This window comes from Streptopelia decaocto (genome assembly GCF_964273445.1).
Source record: "Streptopelia decaocto genome assembly, chromosome: 1".
NCBI lineage: Eukaryota > Metazoa > Chordata > Aves > Columbiformes > Columbidae > Streptopelia > Streptopelia decaocto.
Window position 1 is genome coordinate 79,706,737 of NC_138663.1, and position 26,314 is coordinate 79,733,050.

General features: G+C 36.8%; 1 protein-coding gene across 10 annotated transcripts in view; it reads right to left on the bottom strand.

Moving 5' to 3' along the window:
• PLEKHA5 (pleckstrin homology domain containing A5) overlaps window positions 1-26,314 on the bottom strand; it is a 178,808-nt gene that overhangs the window by 148,191 nt on the left and 4,303 nt on the right. The gene's annotated exons all lie outside the window — the stretch shown is intronic.

The window sequence follows — 26,314 nt, forward strand, 5'->3', positions numbered from 1 at the left end:
GGAAGATTGTTGAAAGGACAAGAAAGTATGGAACTGAAGAGGTTGGAAGGCTTTGGAAGCCTTTAGAGAGAAGTCAGTATATATATATATATGTTGGAAAAATGCATGTTGGGGAAGGTACAGAGGAAATAGGCAGAGAGAGAGACGGACAGTAGCAAGTTTTGAAAAAGACTGATGGGAACCTAGAATGAACAGAAACAAGTGGAATTTTTGATGGATGGACAATAAGTAACAATTACATAGTAGGTAAAGGGAATCACTGGCCAAAGTGAAAGGGCATATTTTTGTGAACCTTTGAAATACAAATTGGGTAAACAAGTAGGTATTGATAAATTTCTATATATGTCCAATTCCTTGAAACCTTTTTGGGAGAAATTTGTTGGAACAAATGGGTGCAGTAATCAGATTCAAAAAAAAAAGGAGAAATTACTCTGGAGGTAAATGATCAGCAATATATGAAAATAATGGGCTTGCTTTTAGTAACTGTTCCCACAGAAGGCAAGATTAATGAAGACGTCGTGAACCAAGTGTATCCCGGGATACAGACTACTGATGTACCTGGAAGGGCAAAAATGCTGTACTCGTCGAGGTAAAAATCAAAGGAGAAAAGCCGGTAAGGATAAAACAATGCCCTTAGAAAAGAGAGGAACAGGGTTAAGAATTAGAGGGAATAATTTTGCTGACCAAGAAGCCAGGAAAGCAGCAGTGCTACCTTTAAAACCAGTTGTTTTACAGCCTTTGAAAGAAGGATCAGAAAGTACGGGAGAGTCGTTCACTCCAAAAGAAATGCAAGAATTAGAAAAGATAGGAGCACAACTTAAAAATAATAAGTGAATATTACCAGATAATAGAGAAATGGTTCCAAAAAGTTATGCTAGGGTAATTTTACACCAGTTGCATCAGAGAACTCATTGGGGAACCCAAGCATTGGGTGATCAATTTCTTAAGTATTTTGGGTGTTTTGAGATATATGAACTAGCGAAACAAATCACCCACGGGTGCATGACTTGTCAAAAGACTAATTAAAACCTGGAAAGAAGATACTCTAACTCCACGATGGGAGGGGCCTTTTCTTGTTTTGTTAACTACAGAAATAGCGGTTCGGACTGCAGAGAAAGGATGGACACATGCCTCTCAAGTTAAAGGACCCCTGACGGAAGAAAGAACCTGGAAAGTAACTCAAGGACCAGGGGAATTGAAATTGAAATTAACACGGGATCGGTGATGTAACTGCTATCAGTATTGTTCATATGAATGTCCAGTATAAATGAAAATCAGAATGTTTTAATAGCTAAGCATGTTGAACCAAGTTGCATATGTAATTCTCTTATCTGTATTTGATGTTTAGGTTGTAATGAACTGTGGTATAAGCATATCCACGAAGGGAAATTACCAACAGGATTGTGTAATAAGCATTTAAGAATAGAAGATGAGGAAACCAAAGCTAGGTTGACAATTCTAACAGTCACTGGAAGAATACAAAAAGAATAGTGAAAAATGATGGGAAGTATTTACTAAAGGGGTGTATGGGAATTTAGAGAGTCCACCAGTGATAGGAAGAATAGAGTGTAAAAAGAGAAATCAAATTTTGTGTTGTCCTGTTGCTCCTGGGAAGTGAAGGCCAAGAGTTTGGAATATGATAAAAAGTCATCACCTAACGGCAAAAATAGGAAAGGCGGGGACACTACCCTTGCTGCCGAGAAGATGATGAACTCGGCTGCCAGCTGCAACCTGGTAGGCCAGAGAGGCAGAGGGTGTAGAAACCTGGACCTGATCCTCTTGCTAGGAGTGGTGACCTATCGTTCCCAACTTAGCCTGGCCAATCCCTGTACCAAGTGCTATGAGCGCGTGAGAATAGGATGACTGACACAATATGTTCTCAGTTATCACACTCATGTTAATTCTGGATGTTATGATAGAACAAAATTGGAAAAATGTGAAATCCAAGGGCAGAAGTTATGGGTAGCAACTAATCCAGGGAAAGGTGGACTCGGTGTAGGCTTTGTCTCCTGCCCTAGGGGAGAACAGAGTATCTGTTTTTCACAAACTGGTATGTGGGGCTATTCAGATGGAGGGGGAGTGCAAGATCAGTATAAGGAGGAGTTAGTTAAGAGTGCTACTCAGGAATTGAGAAGAAGGCAAGAGAAACAGAAAGTGGTACAGAAAAGCAGTGATTGGTATGAAGAAATAAGGCAAAAAGACAAGGGATTACAATTACCAACAGTAGGAAAAAACCTGTTTATAGACCTTATGGAAAGGATAGCCCGGGAATTAAATGTCACATCATGCTGGATATGTGGGGGGTCTCAAACGGCAGAACAGTGGCCTTGGAGAGGAGAGAGTGTAAGCCCAGAAGGATTACTGGGATGGAACAGAACTCATGTAACTTGAGAAAAAAGACCAGAAGGATGGGTATTAAGTCACTTAATAATAGGGCAGATATGCATATCAAGGGATGATGGTAAATGAGATTTTACTGAATACGTTGGACAAACCCCTTGTAAGTTAGTGTTGCGGGCAAATTCATCAAATACTTCTATTCCTCCCACTTTGTGGCCAGATCCACCTAATGGATATTGGTCTCGAAATTGTAGCCTGGGAAATGAAACGATATGCTGGAAGAATCAAAGCAAAGCAAACCCCTTTGAGGAAATTAGGGATTTAAGGAGATATTGGCAGAATCCTGGCTCTACCGATGTCAACAAACCATGGAAAGCCCCTGATGGATTATTTTGGATATGTGGGAATAGAGCTTATAATGAGTTAATGCTTAGGTGGAGAGGGTCCTGTACAATAGGAATAATTCAACCAGCATCTTTCCTTTTACCAAAGGAAAAAGGGAGTCATCTGGGGAAACCTCTGTATGAAACTTTAAACAGAGAGAAGAAGGGTTTAATAAATGTCCCCATAGGAGGAACGCAAACTTGGAAAGATGATGAATGGCCTGCGAAAAGGATAATTGAATACTATGATCCAGCCACCTGGGCCCAAGATGGAAGCTGGGGATACCGTACCCCAATATATATGCTAAACCAAATTATCCAGTTGCAAGCAGTGGTTGAAATAATAAGCAACCGGACAGCTGAGGCACTGAATCTTATAGCGAGACAATTGTCTCAGACCAGGGCTGCAGTGTACCAAAATCGGGTAGCCTTAGATTATCTTTTAGCTGAAGAGGGGGGCGTCTGTGGGAAATGGAATACTTCTGAGTGTTGTTTGGAAATAGATGATAATGGGGAAGCTATAATGAAAATAGCAGAGGAGATAAAACGAGTTGCACATGTACCAGTACAGAAATGGAATTCTATACTTACTAGCCATTGGTGGGATAACTTATTTGGGGGAGTCTGGTGGAAGAAAATAGGCTTCATGATATTATGCGCATTTCTAGGTTTACTGTTTGTACCATGTATGATCCCGTGCTTTATTCGGTTAATACATTCAGTAGTCCAAGGCATGCAAATCTCAGCTATGCCTATAGATCCTGAAATGGCAACAAAAGGAATGGGGCATAAATTGATGATTTTAAAAGATAACACCAAACTGGACCTAGCCACCGCTAGGCAGGTGCTGGCTAACTTTGAGGCCAAAGCACGAATCAATAGGATAAAAAGAAAAAGGGGGAATTGTGAAAAATGCAGTTGTGATTCGTGCTAAGATGTTTAATATTTACAGGTATAACCAAATGAGGCACGGACTCTGAACTTGGAAAAGGGAAAGGTGGTTAAGTTCTATGTAAAAAGTTATGAAACTTGTTTAGGAAGTTATTTTGATAGAGCGAACTAACATTTTAAGGGTTAAGCAACTATATAATAAGGGCCTACTAACAAGCTAACATTTTAAACCACATAATTAATATCTAGTTTAGAGCTGTATGTAAATAATTGTGCTAAAAAAGCAGGACTTCATTAAATGCCGAGATAAGAAGTTTTACAGCACCAGCTGCAACCTTGAGGAGACAAGATAGCCAAGATTTACAGCAAAGAGGGGGCGCCAGTCTGGTTTCAGTCGGTTTGGTAGCTTGGGTTCCAGCCAGTTCCTCCTAATGAGCCAAAGGTAAAAAGTCCACTGTGACGAAGCTGAAGGAGCCTTCATCCAAAGACCCCTAAAGACCCTTCCTCAAATTCACCAAGTGACATTGCGCAGGCGCAACAGGGGAGGGTCAAGGAGGGGAATATGTAAATGGTTATCTGAGACTCATTTTAATAAAAAGCGGGAAAGGTCATGAATATGTATAGGCGTTTCTGGGGTCATTATGAATATGTAATACCATACTGTATTTAAGCACACTTCTTATTGTTAAAAGCGTGCGTGTTGGGCGGAGTGAATCCCCCGCGCACCCAGCGCTGTTTTGCTTATGCTCTAATGAACACGTTTTTACGGAATACAAGGAACTGGATTAAATGTTGTTTATCCATAGAAAAAGCGTAAGTTATTTATTTCAAAAGCTAGAGAAAAAGCTACTACGATATTATCTTCTTATGGAAGATTCACTGTTTCTCTCACAAAAATCGCCCAATGATTTAGGCTGGAAAGTACCTCTGGACCTCATTTAGTCTGACCTCCTGCTCCAAGCAGGGCCAGCTTCAAACCTAGTGCAGCTTAATGAGAGCCTTGTTCTGTCAAGTTTTGACAATCTTCAAAGACAGAGACTCCACAGCCTCTCTGGGCAAGAACTGAGATGAGGTAAGTCACAGATTATGCACTTGTAAAGGCTATTTACAGTTTTTTGTCATCATGAGTTGGCAAAAGCCCCTTCAGTTGCTGACAAAATGATATTTCTATATCAAATAGCCCTGAAAAAGTTAGCAGCAGCAGCAGCTGCCTATTCTCTGCAATAAAAGATTGTGCACTGAAAGCTTGTTTCTGACAGTATTTTTCAAGGCAGAACCATTTCCTTAAATCATCTTGCCAAAACTGACAAAATTCCTGGTATTCAGTCAGAAATACTTCTGTTATTTCCAGGCATACAGGTCCATGCTTTTAATGCTGTGCTGTTCCACCTGTGATAACAGGTGGAACAAGTATGGCTTATGCTCTCTGCCTTTAAAACCAACAGACACATCAAATAATTTGTGGAGAAAAAATAGTGTTTACAAGCAAGTCAGACAAATTACTTTACCTTTATTTTATCAATGTGATTAATGACTGAAACTCCCGAGGTCAACTTCTTTTTGTTGTTTGTTTTTGTTTGTTGGTTGGTTTGGAGCTTTCTTTGGTGTTTTTGTTTTGTTGTGGTTGGTTGGTTGTGTTTGTTTTTAAAATTTAGTTATTACAATGAGTACAAAGACACCTAAGGATTAAAATTTCTCCAGGAATTTGTAGCAAACATAAACATTTTGCTATTATTTTATATTGGTGCTTCCCTCTCCCTCCTCTATTCTACCTTCATTGTCCACTTTACCACAGAAACATCAGTAACATTAAGACAACTCTTTTCTGGTTTTGCTGGAATTTTAGGAATCTCAAGCATTAATAATTTCATCTAAATACACCTCTGCCTTTTCTCAGAGTTATTCATTAGGGAGTGGTGATTAAAATAAAATTATTAACCTGGAGACTGAAAAAACTCTTTACCTACTCAGTCAGCTTGGCATTCATTTTTTTAAGTCAACTTCAATAGTCCTCTAGCTGTCATCTGGAACTCTAAGAGAGGACCTGAATTTTCAACATAGAAACCAGCAGAAAATTATAGAAAAATCTCAGACCTTGGTTCCATATGTATACACACACATGCGCACACACATACATATACATGGTAGTAACAAAAAACCATGAAGGTGAAGTAGCCTTCCCTGGTCTCCAAAGTCACTTTTAGAAGTTAAGACTTGCACCTACAAGTGTAATCAAGATTTTAAACTCATCTCAAATAGAAGTAGTTACTAATGATGTCAGCATATGCTGCTAGTCCAGAACAGTTAATTCTACTATTCTAATCAATTCCTGTAAGCATAGTTACATTTTAACTTATCCACCATCTCAGCTGTACATTACAGCATTCTTTTAGAACTGGCAAGTTGTTAAATTCAATAAGCAGAATTAACAATTTTGCTGGATTCTAAAGCTTCTGCTGATTTTGAGGGCAGCCATAAAAGCAGACTTCAAAGAATATTTTTACATCTCTATTTCAATATGCCTTCTATGCTAGAAATAGTACTTACTGTTTTAGCTAATCAAAGAAAACCGTTAGTATAAACAGAAACATGACTGAGTTGCAAGGAAACACTGAGCTGGCATTGCTCAATTAAGTACATAAGAATACTGCATAAAAACTATAAGGAAATTGACATAGTAAGTTTTTCCCCATATAGCAGTACCACACAGCATGCCATTTAGTGAACAACATTTAAACCTTAACAAACCCTTTTATTGTAAAACAGATGGAGCTATGCAAACTCAAAAGTCTCTTCTCTGAATACTGCCTGATGAACTGGCATTTGCAGAAGCACTTACTGAAAGTGCTACAGGTTCAGTCAGCTCACACACCTGACTGAAAACTATTTCTACAATACACAGATTTACAGTTTGATTTGATTTCTCACATGACTACATGATTGCTAAAGCCATGGTAGGAGAGAAGAACAACTATTAGGTTGGTGCAAAAGGAATTGCGATTTTTGTATTGGTGATATTTGCCATTTGTTATTGAAATGTATTTTTAAATGTGGCTATGTTACTCATCATTTTAATGAGCTTTTCTTGCTTTGTTTTTTTCTACTGACTTATTACTTGCTATTTATTTATATTTATTTTAGACTATGGAAATTATGTTAGACAAAAAGCAAATTAGAGTTATTTTCTTACTCGAGTTCAAAACGTTTCGTAAAGCAGCGGAGACAACTTTCAACATCAACAATGCATTTGGCCCAGGAACTGTTAACTAAGGTACAGTGCAGTGGTAGTTCAAGAAGTTTCACAAAGGAGACAAGAGCCTTGAAGATGAGGAGTGTAGTGGTCGGCCATCAGAAGTCGACAATGATGAGTTGAGAGCAATCATTGAAGCTGATCCTCTTACAACTACATGAGAAGTTGGTGAAGAACTTAACATTGACCATTCTACGGTTGTTTGGCATTTGAAGCAAATTGGAAAGGTGAAAAAGCTCGATCAGTGGGTGCCTTATGAGCTGATCAAAAATTTAAAAAATCTTCATTTTGAAGTGTCATCTTCAACAACAATGAACCATTTCTCAATTGGATTGTGACGTACGACGAAAAGCGGATTGCATATGACAACCAGCAATGACCACCTCAGTGGCTGGACCGAGAAGAACTTCCAAAGCACTTCCCAAAGCCAAACTTGCAGCAAAAAAGGTCATTGTCACTGTTTGGTGCTCTGCTGCAGGTCTGATCCACTACAGCTTCCTGAATCCCAGCAAAACATTGACATCTGAGAAATCTGCTCACCAAATCGATGAGATGTACCAAAAACTGCAATGCCTGCAGCCAGCGTTGGTCAACAGAAAGGGCCCAGTTGTTCTCCACAACACCACCCAACTGCACACTGCACAACCAGCACTTCAAAAGTTGAACAAATTGGGCTACAAAGTTTTGCCTCGTCTGCCATATTCCCCTGACCTCTCACCAACTGACTACCGCTTCTTCAAGCATCTTGACAACTTTTTGCAGGGAAAACGCTTCCACAACCAGCAGCATGCAGAAAATGCTTTCCAAGAAATCACTGAATCCCGAAGCATGGATTTCTACGCTACAGGAACAAACAAACTTATTTCTCATTGGCAAAACTGTGTTGATTGTAATGGTTCCTATTTTGATTAATAAAGATGTGTTTGAGCCTAGCTATAAAGATTTAAAATTTGTGGTCCAAAACCACAATTACTTTTGCATTAACCTAAGATATGACTAGAGGAACAGGACTTTGTGGGACTGATCTTTTCTAGACAGTTTCAAATCAGTTTAAGTTCTCTAAGATATACCTACCCTGGGAAAGTGTTCCAAAAGTACACTAAAAAAAAAAAACAACCCACAAAACTTACTTTCTCCTTCGAGGGAGCCATTAACTTCAGCCTCAGCAAACCTACTTCAATACTGTATCATTCCTTGACCACAGTTATGAAAGAGTAACTGATTTTATGGGAAGATTTTATGAATGAATGAACAAAGTACGAAATAATTGTTTTGCACAGCACTTTCATTCTCTTAAAATGGTTATGATGAACTTTCACTGACAATTCCATGCATAATCAGAGATTTTTGTTACAGAATTCACTTGTCTGTGGGTTTTTTGTTTACATACCTTGTATTGTCAGCACTTAAAGCAGCCTCAATTCACCGCTGTTTCAAACCCACTCAAAAAGCATACATCAAACAGCAGCATAGAGCAAATGCAGCTGTGGCAGCCGTTGTCAAAACTTGTAAGATAATTTTTCATGTTACTTCCTGTATTCCCATTCCTTCATCTATTACAAAGAGTTATGCAGGAATTAGGTCTTGGAAGTTTGTGGGGTTTGGTTTGGTTTTTGTAGTGAATGAAAATTAGAAACAAATGTTGCTGCACCTCAAAAATTTATCATTTTTGATGTGAAAGTGCAAGTAGATGGATTAAAACATAGACAAAAGTAAATACGAGAGCTAATTAACAAAAAGAAACAAAGAAAACACAACCTATTTACAGATAAGAGTATTTTCAAATGTTATTTTGTAAAGAATTTTAAAGTAATTCCATAGAAAGATGTAGTCTCTATAAAGTGGGGTCCATTTTCTATTTAGATTTACTTCTTTTTGTTTTGGTTTTTGTTTGTTTTAGGTTTTTTTGTTTTGGTCTCTCCCCCCAAAGTTCTGTTCATGTTTTTGGTGTCAACAAACTGGCTTAAAAGATGAAGACAGTGCCAAGACACTAGTTGCTGACTTCTCTGTCAAACAATTCTTCTATTGTTTTTCAGGATGGGTTTCAGATGGGTAAAGTAGCAGTCACAAACCAGTTCAAATTGAAGAGCCTGAAAATCAGGAAATTATGGCAAGCTCTTTATCAACTTTTGGAAACTCACTCAAGTTATTCTTTGGTTTTGTCATTTTCATATTGCCTCTTCCAAAATGAATAAGCCATGAAAAAAAGTCATCAAATGCCTCTAAAAGCTTGGCTGAATTCCTTGTAGGATTAAATTTAGGTAGTGTTGGTAGAACACTTCACAACCGAATTCCTGCTGATCAGTAGTTTAAATAAAAAAATCTGTTTTATAAATTATCACTTTCCAATATTCTTGTTATTCGGTTCTCTTATTTGTTCACTGGATAAAATGACAACCCATGGTTCTAGTATTTTACAGTTATCCCTAATCTTGTTCCTCCCAATCCAAGTGAGAAATAATTAAATGCAAATAAATCCTAGATTAAGAATCCAGGTGGTGTTACAATAAAGTAGCTTTTACAAGCTTAACTCTCTTTATAGCATTTTCTTTTTATTTTAAAGATATTCCAGAGGCACATACAGCAAATTTAGGAATTGATTCCTATCTATTGAGACAGTTTACATGTTTATTCCCACAAAAGCTATTTTAACAGCAAAAAAAAAGCCATTTGTGTCAGCCAGGAAGTCTTTATATCCACTCTTCAAATATCCGAAAAATAGAAAAAACACAGCCTTTCTCTTTTCTTTAATAACACAAAATAGTATAAATTCAAAAAAACCTAAACATTTCACAGGGCTTTCTAAGAGAAAGTTCTTGTACTCCTAAGGCTTTTGGAGCTTTGCATATACAACCTACAGTGATTAAGTATCAGCAATAGTAAGTTAAGTCACTGTCTTTCAGATTTTATGAATATGTCTATTACTTTGCAACGCTAAATTCTGATATCAATTATGGGTTGCATGGAAGAAATAAAAATTTAATTTTCAGAGTTAACTAACATTGGGAACTGTATGTAAAAAAGACTCCAGATTCATTGCTCAAATAAATTTCTACAGTTTCACTAATAAAAAAATCCAAATCTGTAACTTTAGAGAAAAAAGTTGCATTAATTATGATAAAAGATCTACTATATTTGTATCCTACTTGTTATATTTTCTAAAGAATTTATTCCTTGAGCGTAATATAGAAAGGATAGTTATTTCTGAGTACTGATTTCGAGTTGAAGAAAAACCCTTCTTCAAATGCCCATGTGCTTACATAGAATAGTCCTGTCTTCCGGGCAGAAAGGGAGAAAAAGGAGATTTTTTAATTAGTCAATCATTTAGCCTGTTGAAGATATCTCAATCTACCCTTCCCAAAATTGTATTATATCATCTAAATTAATGCCCAACTATCTCTCAAATTATCTCACCGGATTTCTGAAAGCACGTACAAGTTTAACACTTCAATTCCATTTAAAATCTGAAAAACAATTCAGCTTTAAAATCTCTTTGCCAGGTACCATCTCACTCACACACACACCTCTTCATGAAATAAGTTAGTTCAATCAGCTTAACTCAACAGTCAACTACCAGACAATATCTAATTATTTAATAAATTTTATGTTCCTCTTATTAAGTCTGTGTGTAGTAAAGCTTAAGTAGGAAGATCAGTAACATTTTAATGTTTACATACTTCATTTTCAAAACAAGTTAAGACCAATACGTTACTACAGGGAGAGAATTAAGTCTTCCAACACAGCAGTTTTGTGCACATACAGTATCCATCAAAGCTTCAGTGATAAGATGCCAGTCACAGATATTCTTAAAGACCATTCCTAAGAATCTACATAACCATAATTAAAACAGTATTCCTCTCATTTACTCCTAGTAAATGAATATTTATGACCTGGTGATTAGTGTTGTTCTTAAGAGCAGCTGAACTAGGTCAGATCAAAAGCCCACATAACATGGTGCCCTGTTCCCAAACGTGATTAGTAGCAAAGTCTTGGAGGGCCCATCAGAACCAGAGAGACGCGCAGCCAGACCTTGCTTGGGCAGCCATAAGCCTCGGAGGTGGGACACTAATGAAAGAGGTGGCCACATTCTTCCATGAACGCAGACTGACAGCCCACAGCATCCCGAGCTACACTTTCTAGATGTATTCAGCCACTTTCCTTAATTACATGTGCGTCTTTCAGACCTTATGAATATTAGCCACAAGCGCCAACTCTTCTCGATTCAGAATTCCTCCTGCTAGTTCTTCTGTTGGAATATACAAACACATGGTGCCTGCTCTCCTTCTTTCTGTTATTTGTAATTTTATAGACTCTCTGCATCAGCCCTCCGTGAAGTTTTACAGGTGTTCTTCAAATGACATCTTCCATCTTTGATCACCCTTGTCAAACTCCTCTGTTATCTTCTCCAGTTCTATTACATCATTTGCCTGTTAAACTAGTACTACTTCAGCATAAAACTATGCTCATATTTCCAGACACGCTTAACTGCAACAACATTATTCAGATGTCAAGCCTTTACAGTCACGTCACTTTTTCAATTGGAGCCTCATTTTAAGAAGTCTGTTTTCTCTACACTGTGGATCAAAGCCACAGCTTCCATTTTTTTTCCTAAATGAAAGTGATAAAATATAATCTGAATCTCAATAGATAATATTTTTTAATATCCAGAGGGCAGGAAATTTTGCCAATTGATAAGCCTAACAACACGAAGATGTCAAGCAAATTTTAGAAAGCAGTGCTGCCTTACAAATAGGAAATCTTGTTAAGAAGAGCTAGAAATCTTTGCATGAAAAGTTCAGTCAAATACACTAGCATCATAACAAACAAAAACTCACCTAAGAAGCAAAAAGTAGTATTTCCTCCTTTCATTCCAAATGAAATGATTTAAATAAATACTTTCCTGAAAGGCTTAGGGATCTCTCAGCACTGCCAGGAGATTGTGGTAAGTGGTAAAAAGTAGAAATAACCCCTGTGTGTCTGCAATAAACAGGCTGTCTTTGCGTATATCTGGACAGCACCGGTCATACAGCTGATGACAACAAAATGCTGGTTGCGAATAGACGTTCTATATCCAGTCATCTGTCACTGCAGCGGGAATGCTGCTCATCTGTTGGTAGGTTCCCACCACTTTTTAGAAATACTAATAAGACAACATATTTATATAGTTTCATGCAAAGTTGTTGTGTTTTGTTTTGTTTTTTTTTTTAATGCATGTAGAGCTTCCTTCCCAAAACTGCAAGAATATTCATTCTATGAACAGACACGTGCTCTAAGTTTTAACAGAGGGAAAATAAAAGATTCAATTAAGACATTGGCTCAAAAAGAGATATAAAGAAGGAAAAAAAAAATCAAAAACTTTAGAAAGACCTCACTAAAATTGTGGGACCCGGTGGCTCCATTGACTGAAGTGATAAAATAGCATCTATTATCTGCAGATTGCCTGTGTAGACGCCCAAGTCACAGCAGGGAACAAAATAATGCTATGATTTAACTTTTTCTGGGATACAAGAATTATAGCTTAACTTTAGTGCCCAGTTCACAAAATCTGAGCTACTATTCACAACAACTGGAGTTTATTTGGAAAAGTCTTTGACAGTCTGAAAGAACCTGGAGCTTATAGTTTCCTCTGTACTGCATGTTACTGATGAATTCAGGATTCAACACGGCACATTCAGAGTGAGAGGGCAATTTTCTTCCTAGTTACCTTAAATAAGAAACAGATTATGGGAAAGTCCCTCTCCCCAGGCAAATACAAAAAGAAAAAAGTCAGTGAAGTAGTCATAATTAGCACATACAAAGAGGAAAAAACACTCACTAAAATAAGTTCTCTACAGAATGTCATTACAGACCCCATAATAATTTTTTTAATGCTGAACTGCTTACACAGGGTAAACAAGAAAATATTTTAATTGGCCTCTAACTTCATATTCTTCCACCTATTAATCTAGTACCACAATGAAAACCTTTAATCTGTTTTTGTAGCAAAAAGATCTCCTGTAAGCGGATGGTTAACTTTGCTTAGGTTAAAAAAAAATTCTTCGAAAGGGAGGGTTGAGCCATGTAAAATATTCAACATGAACCACTTCAGCTGCCTCAAAACAGGTTATAAAGATACATAAACTTTTGATGAATTCACGCTATTCAGTTCATCTACTGCCCAGACAGGTCACATCTTGAAAACATATCTGTTTCCTTTAAGCCCAGGAGAACAGTAATGGTACGTAAATTCCTGTCCTAACTTCATGTAGGGCATTAATCATTCTCTCCTTAGCTGCTGGAACTATACATCAATTCTAGTCCCATCTGTAGAAGCACTAAGCAATATTCTTTGGGGATTTTTTTTCCATCAAAACTTTTTATTCAGAAGAAGTGTGTCCATTCAGAAGAATGCTGCTGCTTCCCACTCAGCTCCCTGCCTATTTACTGGTGTAATTCACAAAACATTTCTACCACTCAATGGGTTGCCTACACTTCCCGACATACATCAATTAATACCTTGATGTACATCGTATTTTTGGGGACTTGCATCTCCTCAGCTTTCCATGAGTCAGTTTTTCCCAAATTACTATCCTGGCCATTACTACACTACCAGATGAATCATAATAGCACAGAGCAGTAACACTGGAAGATGAGTACAGCTAATTACTGAAAATAAAATCACAGCTTCAAAGATTGTTCCACACACAATATTTATATACTCTTCCTTATTACACCTCGAGCAAGTAAATATATATCTATTTATTAAATATCTAAGTATAGCTTGCAGACTAATCATGGTCTCATATAATTTCTGGTGCCCCAAAGAACTATCAGAACACCAAAGAAGAAAAACATGGACATACACAGAAATAGCTCAAGGCAGTATCACCAGAGAACTCTAAAACAAGCATGTCCATGGTATTTTGTGCAGTACAAAATATGGTCTAAAAGCATGAAAAGCTGAGCTTCTTTGAAAAATAAAGAAACAAGAACAATGGTTTTGGATGCAAGTTAAAAAAAAATCAAGTATTTAAACACATAATTGAAACCCAAGTTGCTGAGTTATGGAAACGCATTATGAAATTAGATTCTTCTCCCTTCACATCTCTTATTTGAGTGCTGAATGAGAAGTATGTACCATTATATGAAATTAAGTTAGGCAGCTTTTTTGTTTTTTACCATTTCAATACATAACTTGGAATGCAACCAATGAAATAGCACAATTTATCTCTAAAAATAAGACCAGAGAGTTTAGTGGCTCTTGATTATGTTTTCCTTACAAGGAGCCTTTGCAGAAAAGTACATGTTTCAGTTCAGAACAACAATAATTAGTGCCTGTGGGAATAAAGCAAACTAATTTTTCCACAGCAACATAATTTCCTGTAACTTTAATTTTTGCATGATGATACTCCAGTAGTTGCTCAGATACAACATTTTACTGTCTACAGTATGATCAGGATTTTAAACAATTAGCTCTTTTCAATTTAATCCCCCCATTTAAAAAAAGTTTTACTCATTTGTTACCAAAAAAACCCTTTATACGAAGAAAGAGAATATACCAATAAACTCCACACACTTTTAAGGATGCTAACGAATTCCTCTAACTTCGGATTAAATTATTTAAAATGACTAAAGCAAACAGATGCAACTTGTACCTACACCTGGCGTACAGGCTGTCCTCTTCTCTGTATTGCAATGGAACTCATTTTCAGAACTCCAGGCATCCATCTCCACTGACTAGGAAGTCACATTTAATCAACATAAAAGGGGAATAACCAAATCACTTAAATACAGATATAAGAGCTGACAGTGGTTTGCAGAGAGGCAGGACTACAGAGGCTACGCTCCAGCGTCGCAGAGCACACTTAATGGACACATGGTTCAGATGCAGAGGAAACTACGCTTTTTGTTACAGCCCTTGAACAGTTGTTCTTCATTCAGCAACAGTTAAGTAACAGTGTTTTAGTGGAAATGTAGCTGTAGGAAAGACAGCAAACGCAACCAAATTTTAAAGAACAGACCTGCAGCCTTTCCTACTGAAATGAAAAATGAATGCCACGCTCTTTTTCAATTTTTAATACTAAATACTTCAAAAGAAGCTTCTAAAAAACCCCAATATTCGAGTTTAGAGAAAAAAAAATACACCTCTTTGTAGACTTCTCAGCCAGCAGTATTATATCTTTCCCAAAATAAATCCTGGAGTTCAAAGAATTAGACCAAGAAAATAATTAGACCAAGAAAAGCACTGATGCAATGATGAGTTGAATGGACATCATGCCATTCACTCAGGCAGCTCCAGAAGCCAAAACAGAGTCAATCCATATGGTGAAGTTATGCACATATTGGTATTTACAACATCCTTATTCCCTGACTTCAGGGCTCTAGAAATACAGTAGTGGTCTTGCGAAGTGTTGTAAATCAATGAAACCAACCTCACAAATCCTACACGGCTAGTCATGTACTAGTCTTTTTGTAACCCTGCTGATGAAATTTCCACCATTTTCAGATGGAAATTAGAAATTACTATTACATAATTTCACAAACAACAAAAAACCAAACCAGATTATTTTGATTAAGTAACAAAACCAGGTTTTTATTTTATCTTATTTTAAAAGAAAGTACAAAACTGGCAGATCAGCTGTTCCTACTGCTTCGTAGCCATGAATCTGAATTTTTACTTGAATATTTTAAGTGTTGTCCTACCAGCACACAGGTGTTTATATTTTTCATTTTTAGAGAGAGGTGGTACGTAAAGTTGATCTCCAAATAAATAATTTCAAGTATAGCAAAAAAATGCTGTTCAATGGCACAAAACTAAGTATTAATAAAACCGTTCAAGAAATGTATTTGAGAACCATTCTTCAAAAGCGGCCATACATTCCATACTATATTTATCCTTGCTTCAGAATGAGCCATTTCATAATGTATTAACTTGAACTTAGCATTACAAATGCTTTCCATTTAGAAATGTTTTATTCTCAGTTCAGCACTGTACTTTTTCGTCATTACATTTAACAGTTAATTTCAATATCTACTTTAATGCAGACAGAACAATCAAAGCACAGCATTCAATAATCAAATATTTCTTCATCTGAGTATCAAAACCACAGACATGTTGGTGAAACTTTACCAGGAATATTACAAAAGGACTGTAAAGCAGTTTGGACTTACCTAATGACCGCAATGCTATTTATCCCCTCACAAAAATAAAACAGCTTTGGTAAATAGAAAGCAAAAATTCCCCAACCACAAGCCATATTTTTGTGTTGTCATTTCATAGTGACATTACTGTGACTTCTTAGAAACCTGGGGATAAAATGGAGAATGAATTTGTCTTATCATGGTGTGGCCACCAGAAAACACCAAAAAACAATTCATCCCCTGACTTGTCCATTAACATTTGGAGTTTATTTTCTTCTAGCTTCATCAATTAGATGGATTCCTTTGCCAAAACTAATAGGAGCCAATCTTTCACAGACAACAGTTCAAAAGACAAATATGCCTAAATTAGTCCAATCTACTGACCGCACTACAAAGCAAAAATCCTCAAGTTCAATTGTTAATCTATACATTAATTTTTCACTCCATGTAAAACTAGAAGTGCTGCATCAAGTCATTAGCAGCATGTAGATTCAAGTAATTCAAACTACTATATGGCCAATTAAAGAGCATCACTGATCTAAAGGAAACACACTGAGCATTCCTCCTTCAAAAGAATGACTAGCAGGTTTCTATGAAGGACAGGAAAAGAGTCACAATAAGTAATTCGGTTTTGCCAAGTGAGTTTACCCCAGTCCTCTCACCCCACCATTCTTTTTGGGGGAAAGGGAGGAGGGACAGATACAAGCAGAAAAATGGAGGAATAGGTGGGCTGAAGACTTTATTTGCTATCAAAAGCACATTAGTTCAATGCTAAGACCGGTTTAGATATGTTGCAGGTGAGCACACACACACATACACATCACTTCCTCTGCCTTACAGTCTTAAAGAAATACATCAAGTAATCCAAGTATTTATAGAGAAGTTTTTAAATATATATTACCATGATCATAATGAGTTGTCCCTAGTGTTCATTCTTTTGCTTTTAGTTTAGGGAAAAAAAGTAAGCTTAATTGAAGTTTAAATTATATGTTATGCTTAACAGATTTTTTTAAGTCTTGACTCTTCAATATTTAGCACTGTATCCTGAGCAGATCCTAATTTTTACTGAATAGCAGAAGATCCTGCAGGGTTCATTTCAGGCTGCGGGCATTTGATACTGAACTGACCTCACAGTATTTACATTCCCCTTAGGAAAATTTGGCATGCAGTCCAACTGGGGAAGATCATGTCTAACACTACTTGAGCTACCAGAGCTAGAAGCAGGCTGAATAACAGTGCAAAGAGAAGGGTGAATGATAAGGGCACACATAGAGAAATAAAATAAAAAGGAAGAAGAGAAAGAGAAGGTCAAACAGCAGAATAAAAGGAGAATTGAAGAGACAAGATCTGCAGACAGTTGTTTTTCTGATATAAGACAGTCACTGTTTTCTTTTTTTTTCCAAACGAGTACTGCAGACAGTAAAGAACAAATTACTTCAAGGAAAATAAACTAATCATGTTACTTGAAATATTTGTCTCTGCTCAAAACAAATTAACATCTGCCAACTACAGCTATGTGTGCATTGTACCTGATTTCTTCTTGTCGTTGCCATACCTATGTCAAATTTGGACAGGAGAAAAACCCAAAAACATAAAGCTCCCCCGATTAGCTCCGCTTTTGACCATACCCACTACAGTTGTAGTAGACGCCCCTGTTGAATCCAGCAGTTAAATCAAATCCAAAATGTATTCACCTCCATTCATTACAATTTTTCTTACTGCTGCAAATAAATTAGATAGGAATACAAGAGCCATTCAGCAAATCCCACTCTCATTTTTCCTAGAAGTGCTTATCCCATCTTCAGACAAGTGAAAAATTATATTTGTTCTTTACAGATTCACTCTGCCAGCTCCATAATCTCCTATGCACCATGCCTGCTCTACATTCTGCAAGAGTCAAAGGTTCTGAACCAATTGCAGATTGATTTCTTCACCTCCTTGAAAAATGAAATAAAAACCTCAAGTTACTATAATTTCTTTGAAACCCCTATTTCCAATTGCACAAGGCAATTTTTAAACAAAGTAATAAAACAACTGAAATGCAAGAGTTCTCACATGAGTTAATGTTGATTGCAATACCTGTCTAAAGTGACAGTACCTTCAACCCTCATTAAAGCTTAGGAAGTTTCTGTTTGCTTTAATTACTTACAAATAAAATCACTGAAAGTCAAAAAGAAAAAGCAACTCCACTACTGAACAACAACGACTGCAAAAAACCCTCTCCCCTTCCTATTTAAAACCAGGTTGCTGATAATTCCAACTCCTCAGTCTGCTGCAGGCAGCACAAGTTGAAATCGCGGAGGGCTGTGAAACACAACCAGCCCCACTTACAAGCCAACAGGGCATCACCACTTTCATCAACAGATGATCATCCACTTCTGTCTGGCTTCACAAAGTTCTTCTCCATCTACAAAATCACAAGATTTTCATGTAACTTACATATTTGAGCTGAAAAATGTTTTGAAGCAGCAGGCACACAAACAAAAGACTATAATGAAGGGGACAAAGCGCTGGCATGTGAATTGACTGCTGAATTTGATAGCACTTTTTGTTGTGAAAGTGAGCAATCGGAGGCAACAGAAATCCCGAATTTCTTGTTAGACAGGTTTGGCACTCTCACCTGAAGCTGAACAAAAACCACAATAGCATGAGCTCTATTCTGAAGCATATTGCAAAATCTCTTTCGTGTTTAGCTTAGGATGTAAGATTAAAGAGCACTTCAGGAAAACGTTCAGATTTTTTCTGATGTCTAGAAATCTTTTTATATTTTGAAAGTGAAGTAAAAAGCAAAATGCAAATGTTTCACACAAGAAATTTGGAAAGGGGGAGGTCCCTGAAAGACGCATAAAGAACAATATATCATACATATTATGCACATCTGCATATATATATATTTTAAAGTAAAATCCCACTACTGGCAGTGAGAGGGCCAAAAAGGATACTGTTTCATGTATATTTAAACAGAAGTAACTTTATCCATAATACCAGATATTTAAACAATTGCAAGACATCACCTTTTATGCATTGCACTCAGCTAGAAAAACACATAGATTTAATGTTTTGTTGCCAGTTTAGCTGCTTTTAAGAAAAAAAGTTTTCTTAAGCAGTATTTGTGGCAGGGGAAATTTTAACCTGGGAAAGTTTTAGATTCCATTTCCAGAAAAACGAAACAAAACAAAACACTTTAGTAACTGAATTACCAGACAGACAAGAGCTGCAGAAAAAGTAATACAATGCTTAGTACAAAATGATATAAAAGTCAAACCACCATTTCCAGCAGTGTTACCACAATTCGTACTCTGCTTCTTTCTAGTCTCATCTCCACATTACTTCAGGGAAGGTTTATTAAGTGTCCTTGCTGACTGTCAGGTCACTTCTATCTGAAGTTGAGTAAAAGGAGGGACATAAGGAGGAGACAAAGTGTATGGCAGAGATCAGAACATACCATGTCTCAAGGTTCTTCAGCCTGGTGTAGTCCCTAGGTGAGCTTGTATAAATAGATAAGAAACCCTACATCACTATTGTAAACTGATCACTAGCTACAGACAGATGCCCCAAGACTCCCAGCAATAAGTATAAGAATTTAGGCTTCCAAACGCTACAAATTCATTGTCTAACTATTTTAATATTAATACCTTCTGCCTGATCAAGGATAACTTCAGTGACCTACACTTATAAAATTCACTATATAAGAGACATTCTTCACAGGTGTTCAATTCGGCCAACTAAAGTTTTATTGCTTCAAATGTCAAATGCTTTTAAATCTACAGATACAATAAAGACGATGGATCAATTAGTAAAAGCTAAAATTTTGTTAACTAAAAAAAAAAAAATACAGTAATGGAAATATTAATGTTAACAAAGCACAAAACTAGTTCTTTAAGTATTAAGTATTTGTTTCTGCTAAACATGAGTTGTAATAGATTCTGGAAGAGAGAGGAAAAAAGAAAAGCAGCAGCTAATTTTCAAGGATAAGTTGCTTGGCAATACAGCTTTCCTTACAAATAACTGCTCTTACTAAGTCACTGTAGAGAAAGACATGAAGAATTAAGTTTCTAAAGCCTCCTAAATATGCAAGTGTTTTTTAATTGTTTATATAAAGTTCTATTACCATCACAGGACACATAGGCATTCAAAATGCTGTCTGAAAGCCTTTGTTTCCACTTCACAGTCTTCAAACTACCATTCAACTCGAATTTTTAGAGATCTAGAGCAGGAAGATACAACTTCACAACCAACTATTTAAGCAGACTTCCATGTCCTACTCAGTACTGTGAAGATTCTTTACCAAAGCCTATGCTATCAAGTTCCCATTCCCAAACTTCTATGTCTGAAGGTGGCCACTGATGCAACTTCTTCCCTGCCAACATCACTGTGAGCAAACACCTTCCCTTCAACCAAATGCAAGACCAAGTAAAGCGAACAGAGAGACATGCTATCTTTCACATTCCAAAGAAAGAACACAAGGGAAGGAGGAGAGAGAAGGGAAAAGTGTTTAAATTTAGGCATTTACTTACTGAAACACAGAAAAAACACAGATACAGGTACCACATTGGCAGAAATGCAGTCAGGGCTGTGGAGCTTTGCTTCCAGCAAGCGTTTGCCTCAAGCTTTACAGGAGTTTTCTCCCTCTCTCGCAAGCACACAGAAGCATACTGAAGATCGCTCTGAACTGCCAACCAGAGTGTATCTCAGGTTTAATGAAAGTGTAATTCATTTTAATAAGGCCCAGTGTAACATAAACATATGCAGGAAAAACTGGCTTAGCACAGCACCACAACAGACACTGGTTTTGATCCTGCACAACAAAACACTTGCAGACCACAGAAGTGCATGCAATTCCTTTAAGTAAAAGCAAAACATCATGTGCACCAGGACTTGCAAAAGTTCTACCACATAGTAGCTACATCAGTTAGACTTTTCTGTTGGAAAAGTTCAAAGTCTCTCCATGCCAGTTCAGGTGCTTTTGGAAGTGTCCCTCAGTTCAGGTACTGCAGGACTTGGGTACTGAGGCAGAGAAGAGAAAAAGAACCCATACAACACTGCGACACAACAGGAAGAGGAAATACTGGTACAGGTCCCAGAATAATTCTTCCAGTGAACATCGGTTCAGTTTCCTTTTTTTCCTTTTTTCTTTTTTTACAAAGTCAAGAGGGGTTGAGAAAAAAAAAAAGCAGCATCACTATTTATAAAATCATGCAGCAGCCACCTACATAAAACGTTATGATTGATCAGAATTTCCTTTGTTTTGCATGACCCTTCACACATTGTAGGTAGTGAAAATGAAAGACCACAGAAGAATTCACTTCACAGTAATAACATCATAAAGTATATATTCGTTTTACCTGCTGTTATTAATCCCATCAGCAACTAAGGCCAAAGTTAGGGAAGAAATATTACCACTTCCAAAACCAAGGATCCAAAAGTGGGTAAGTTAATTCACTAATTTATTAACAGATGTCAAAAACTTGAGTGTCTTCAATGTCTTTCTCATGGATTTCAACATTTCATGTAAGAACTTACATATAGAAATCTTTTTTGTATTTTAAAATAATTATCCATTAATTCTTATAAGTGTTTAAAAACTTGGTAATGATACAACAAAAAATAAAAATCAGTAAGTTCCCTTATGGTTCCAAGCCTATCTTAGTACAACTAAAGCACTCAAGGTATTACCCAATTTAGAAACAGACTGCAGGAAAGAGACAGCTCAAAATATCAACCACAGACGTCACAGTCAGAAAGAGACTTTAGATGCACATTAATTCCTAACATTCGCATTTGATATTCTACCTCCCAGGCTAACTTTGAAACAGGTTCATAAGCCAGGGGTAATAGGCCCTGCCAGACCTGCACACGAGTCAGACAACATGTTTGCACAGGGTGAACTTTTGCCACCCTTCCCTCTGGGAAAAATTCCAGCAAGTTCGCTCCTAGGAAATCAGCTCCCACCCCTATTCCTTGTGCTGACTTCCCACTGCCACCGTTCCTTTCTGCCCAGTTTAGTCTCCACTCCTCCCTCTTCTGCAGCTACTCCCACCTTTTTAGCCTTCTCCTTCAGTGCACCACCACCTCCATCCTCTTCCCACCACATCCTCCCCTGTAAGTGGCTTTTTGGATGCAGTCCCACCGCTCCTCCTCTGACCCACACCCTTTTCTTCCTGTGTCTAGAGTCCTTCCACCTCCACATACAGCTTCAGCATTGCAGTATTTTTGCTTCTTGAAATATTTCAGTGGAATAAAGAAGTATGTGTTAAAATAGATAATAGATGTACAGGCATTCCTAAAAAGTTCTCCTTTTCTGAACAGCTTTTTGCTTACTACAAAGGTAAAAGGCATAGGTTAGTTTGTTGAAATGTTATGTCCCAGTTCATCCATCTAGCTGTATGCCACAATTTGACCTAGCAGTCTTCCCACATAAGAATGCACCAAATGAAGGCCAAGAACAACCTTTAATCTTTCCTTTATTTTAGTAAAATAAAGGTTAGAGGTAGTAGGAAAAGGACTAAATTTCTGGTAGGAATGCTGTGATTCTTAGTGTTACAGGAAAACAGTCTGATCTGTTCTTATTTTTTTTTCAAATTCCATTTTTCCTTTCAAGAAAGGGCTTCTCTGCAAACATGACGAGTTGTTCTTTTTCTGGAGAAAGTCTCAGCTGAAGGGTACAGGATCTTTAGAATGCACATAAAAGACAAAGGTTCAAACAAAAGCTGAATTCTCAATGAGCACGGGTTTATTTTAGCAAACAACAGAAACTCAAGGCTGAAAAAGATCTTATCCCTTTTAATCACTGAAAAATTTTTCTTACCTTCCCAATTTTCAAGCTATTTGTCTACAATAAGCAAGCCTGCATTGATAAAATTCACTATAAAAGCATACAAAACCTCTATTTGATGCAACAGTGAACACAGCTCAGCTGTGGCCTGCGTTTGCCAATGCCTTGCTTCAGCAAGCAACAGGCAAAAAATTGTTCTGATAAATACAGAAAAAGGTAAACTTCAACACAAAATTCTTAAAATAAAACTTTAACTCTCTTAATTCTTTACATTTTAAAGAACTTTGTCAGTGAGCTGCCCAAAAAGCATTGGGCCTACAGCGGAGTTAAAAAATATCAAATTTTAACACGAGACCAGTTTACCTAAGAGTACTTCTGTAGAAGGCAAACTAGTTAAACTGATGCAAAATTCCCCAAATTTCATCCTTGGACTGATTTTTAAAACAACTTTATTTGTTAAATTAATAGGCTAAATAATATAAACCTAGTTTAAAAAACTCAATACAAAAATCCTAACATATGTTCAGAACTACTGAAATTAAAAAGCAAAAAAAGGCGAGAAAAGTAAGCACATGCCTGAGCTTAGACAGTCACATGGTTTTAACCAGCAATAAGCGTTTCTTAAACACATGCATATGAATAAACACACACATACACATATATATACATATACATGGAGAAAGACACATTTATGTAGTTTTACAGCTCTCAAAACCAGCACCTTGGTGCCCAACAACTACATGGTCACCACAAGGTACTAAAAACATCAAGCTGAAAATTCTCATTCTTTATTGACAAGTATCATACTGGGATCGTCACATGGGTTCATTTCCTTATGCACTTATAAATAATGTAAGTAACTTAAGCTTCCCATAATACTATCCATCTTAAATCTGTTTTGGGTATAAAGCCCTTAACTTTTCAGCACTCAGTGAGTGCTCGACATGATAAGCATAAATAACCAGTCCAGTGAAGTATTCTAAGCAGCACACTGTGGCATCATTTTCCCATATCTTGTTTTACTTCATAGGACAGAAGATTCAATAGTTAACTGATAATAAACTAATTATTAAAGGTTATATTTGAATGTGTTGATTCTACCATCATCCAGCCCCATACTCCAGGTAGAAGTTTAGTTACTGTATAAATAAAGGACTACACTCAAACAAAGCATTATTTCAGAAAAGTGATGAGGAAGGGCTATCTGTGCACATTTCTAACATTAAGTAAACAAAACCAGACTTTCTTGGTCTCAAATACACAAAACACTTTAACAACATAACTACGTCTCACGAGAACATATACAAAATGTTACAGCATGGTGTATTTTTTACTCCAAATAACAAACACCACCTTTTGCCATTTGCATTTAGCATTTACAAGGGATAGGGAGGATGTGGGGGAAGGATTCTGTCATTACCAAGTATGAGAATTAATCTACTAATCCAAAAAAAGCTGCAAAAAAGGTCAAAGTCCTTGCTAGCATCACCTTACTAATATAACCCTATTAAAAAAAAAAAAAAAAAAAAAAAAAACACATTATGCAATGGAAACAACTCCATATATAATATCCCTGTTACAGAACATATTTCCTTTTTAAAGCTAGAATAAATTCAATGCCATGGAAAAAAAAAAAAGTGTGTAAAATAATCACTGTTTGGTATTTACTTATTCTGAAAACAAATGTACACATCCCAAGAAAAATACAGTGCCCTTTAAAAATAATCACATTTCAATACAGTCTGTATCCTGAGTCATTTGTTTGAAACACCAGTCCAAGGAATGCTAAGATTCAGCTGACGATTATCTCCTCAACATTATTCCAATTTGATTATACAGTGTTTACTACATCAAAGCCAGAAAAAGCACAGTAATAGATTCAGTGACACACCCACTTGGAACAGTGAAGACCTATTATTAAAAAAACATAAGAATAATTTTCAAAAGGTTTTTATTTTCAAACACAGTCTAGTGTAAGATCTTGCCATAAAGCAAGGTTGTTTAATATTTTTATTCAACCCACATATTTGAAGTTGTGCCTCAGAAGTTAGGTGAAATTATTTATGTGATCAGGAAACCTGATTATCCTTCTTGTCTAACTCTGTTATTGGACACACTACAGAAATCCAACAGCCAAGTTTCACATGGCTGAATGCATCAACAGCCTGCCATTAACATTCATTCCCTTGTCACTTTGTCACTCACGGCAGAACATAAAACAACATATTTCCTTCAGACCTGACCATGAACAAGACTGCAACATTTTCAGTTTTAACATAGGTTTATTATGCTGTAATCAACATAATAAACATTCATATTTAGCGAATCTGCACACTCAAATGAGGTTACATTTAGAAATCCATACGTCGGGGTGCCTGTACATCACAAGGTCACAGCAACCTGTGATGCTTCCCACTCGTGCAAGAGCATCGCAGTAGTTTAGACTCAGACAACTAGAATCATTATAATCAACACATCATCCAGCGTCACCCTGCGGAGGATCACAAGATAGCGATTATAATGTTGTCATGCTGTCTACGTTAGCTCTCACATCTTCTCTAGCACCAGCAGGGCTGGATGCTAAACGGCTTTGAAAGGAGAAGCTATCATTGCGCAGAAGTTTAAATTCAGTCTGAGAGGCAACACAAGAAACAGGTATTTAACTAAGGATGCCAAACTGGTCATACCACGTGAATGTTTCAGCAGGCTGGACGGCACTACCCTGCTATCCTCCTACATCTAGCAAATCACAGAGAAGTGCTGTTTGTGCAACATGTTTTCAAAGATGCAGCACAACTTTTAAATACAAACAGAGCTATTTAGTGTCTGCTATTAGCAAAACAATCAGCTCGATGTGCATCCTAACAGTTATGATAACACCTTGAACAGAATATCTTACAAGGACAGGAGTATACAACCAACCTACCACTTGGTAAGTTTGTGCATAAGCACATCAGTCACTTTACAACAGCTGTCCACACTTTTTTATTCTAAGAAAACTCAAGTTCCTATTTTCCAGTTACTATAGTTAACACATTGTTCATAGGTTTATTCTATGAGAACAAGTTCTATATAAAAACATAGAATAATTTCTTTTAATATTATATACAGAGACAAACCCAGCTTTCTATAACTTTCACTCATCTTCATTTAACAATCTGAACAGAACACCAAAGGTGAACTCCTTAGTACATTCCTGTCAGTTGCTTTACAACACACGTGTCATGAAAATTACAAGAAAGCCGAATAGAACAGTAAAACAAACATGTCGCCTATTAACAAGAATACCCTTTTGATAGAGCCTGGCACTAGTTCTGGACACATTTTCGGAGCATTAAACTTCAGTATATTCTTTTAAATTTTGTTTAGGATCAAATCAAACACGTTCCTATATAAAATAAACCACACAGAACATATGTTAACACCCATCTCACAATGTCTACAATGCAACTTAGAGTAGTCACCTTTTGCTCAACGCTAAGACTCAGAAAAACCTACCTGCTGCCTATAGCCTCTATCACTATTAGTAACCTTCACTCATACAAGGTATCCCAC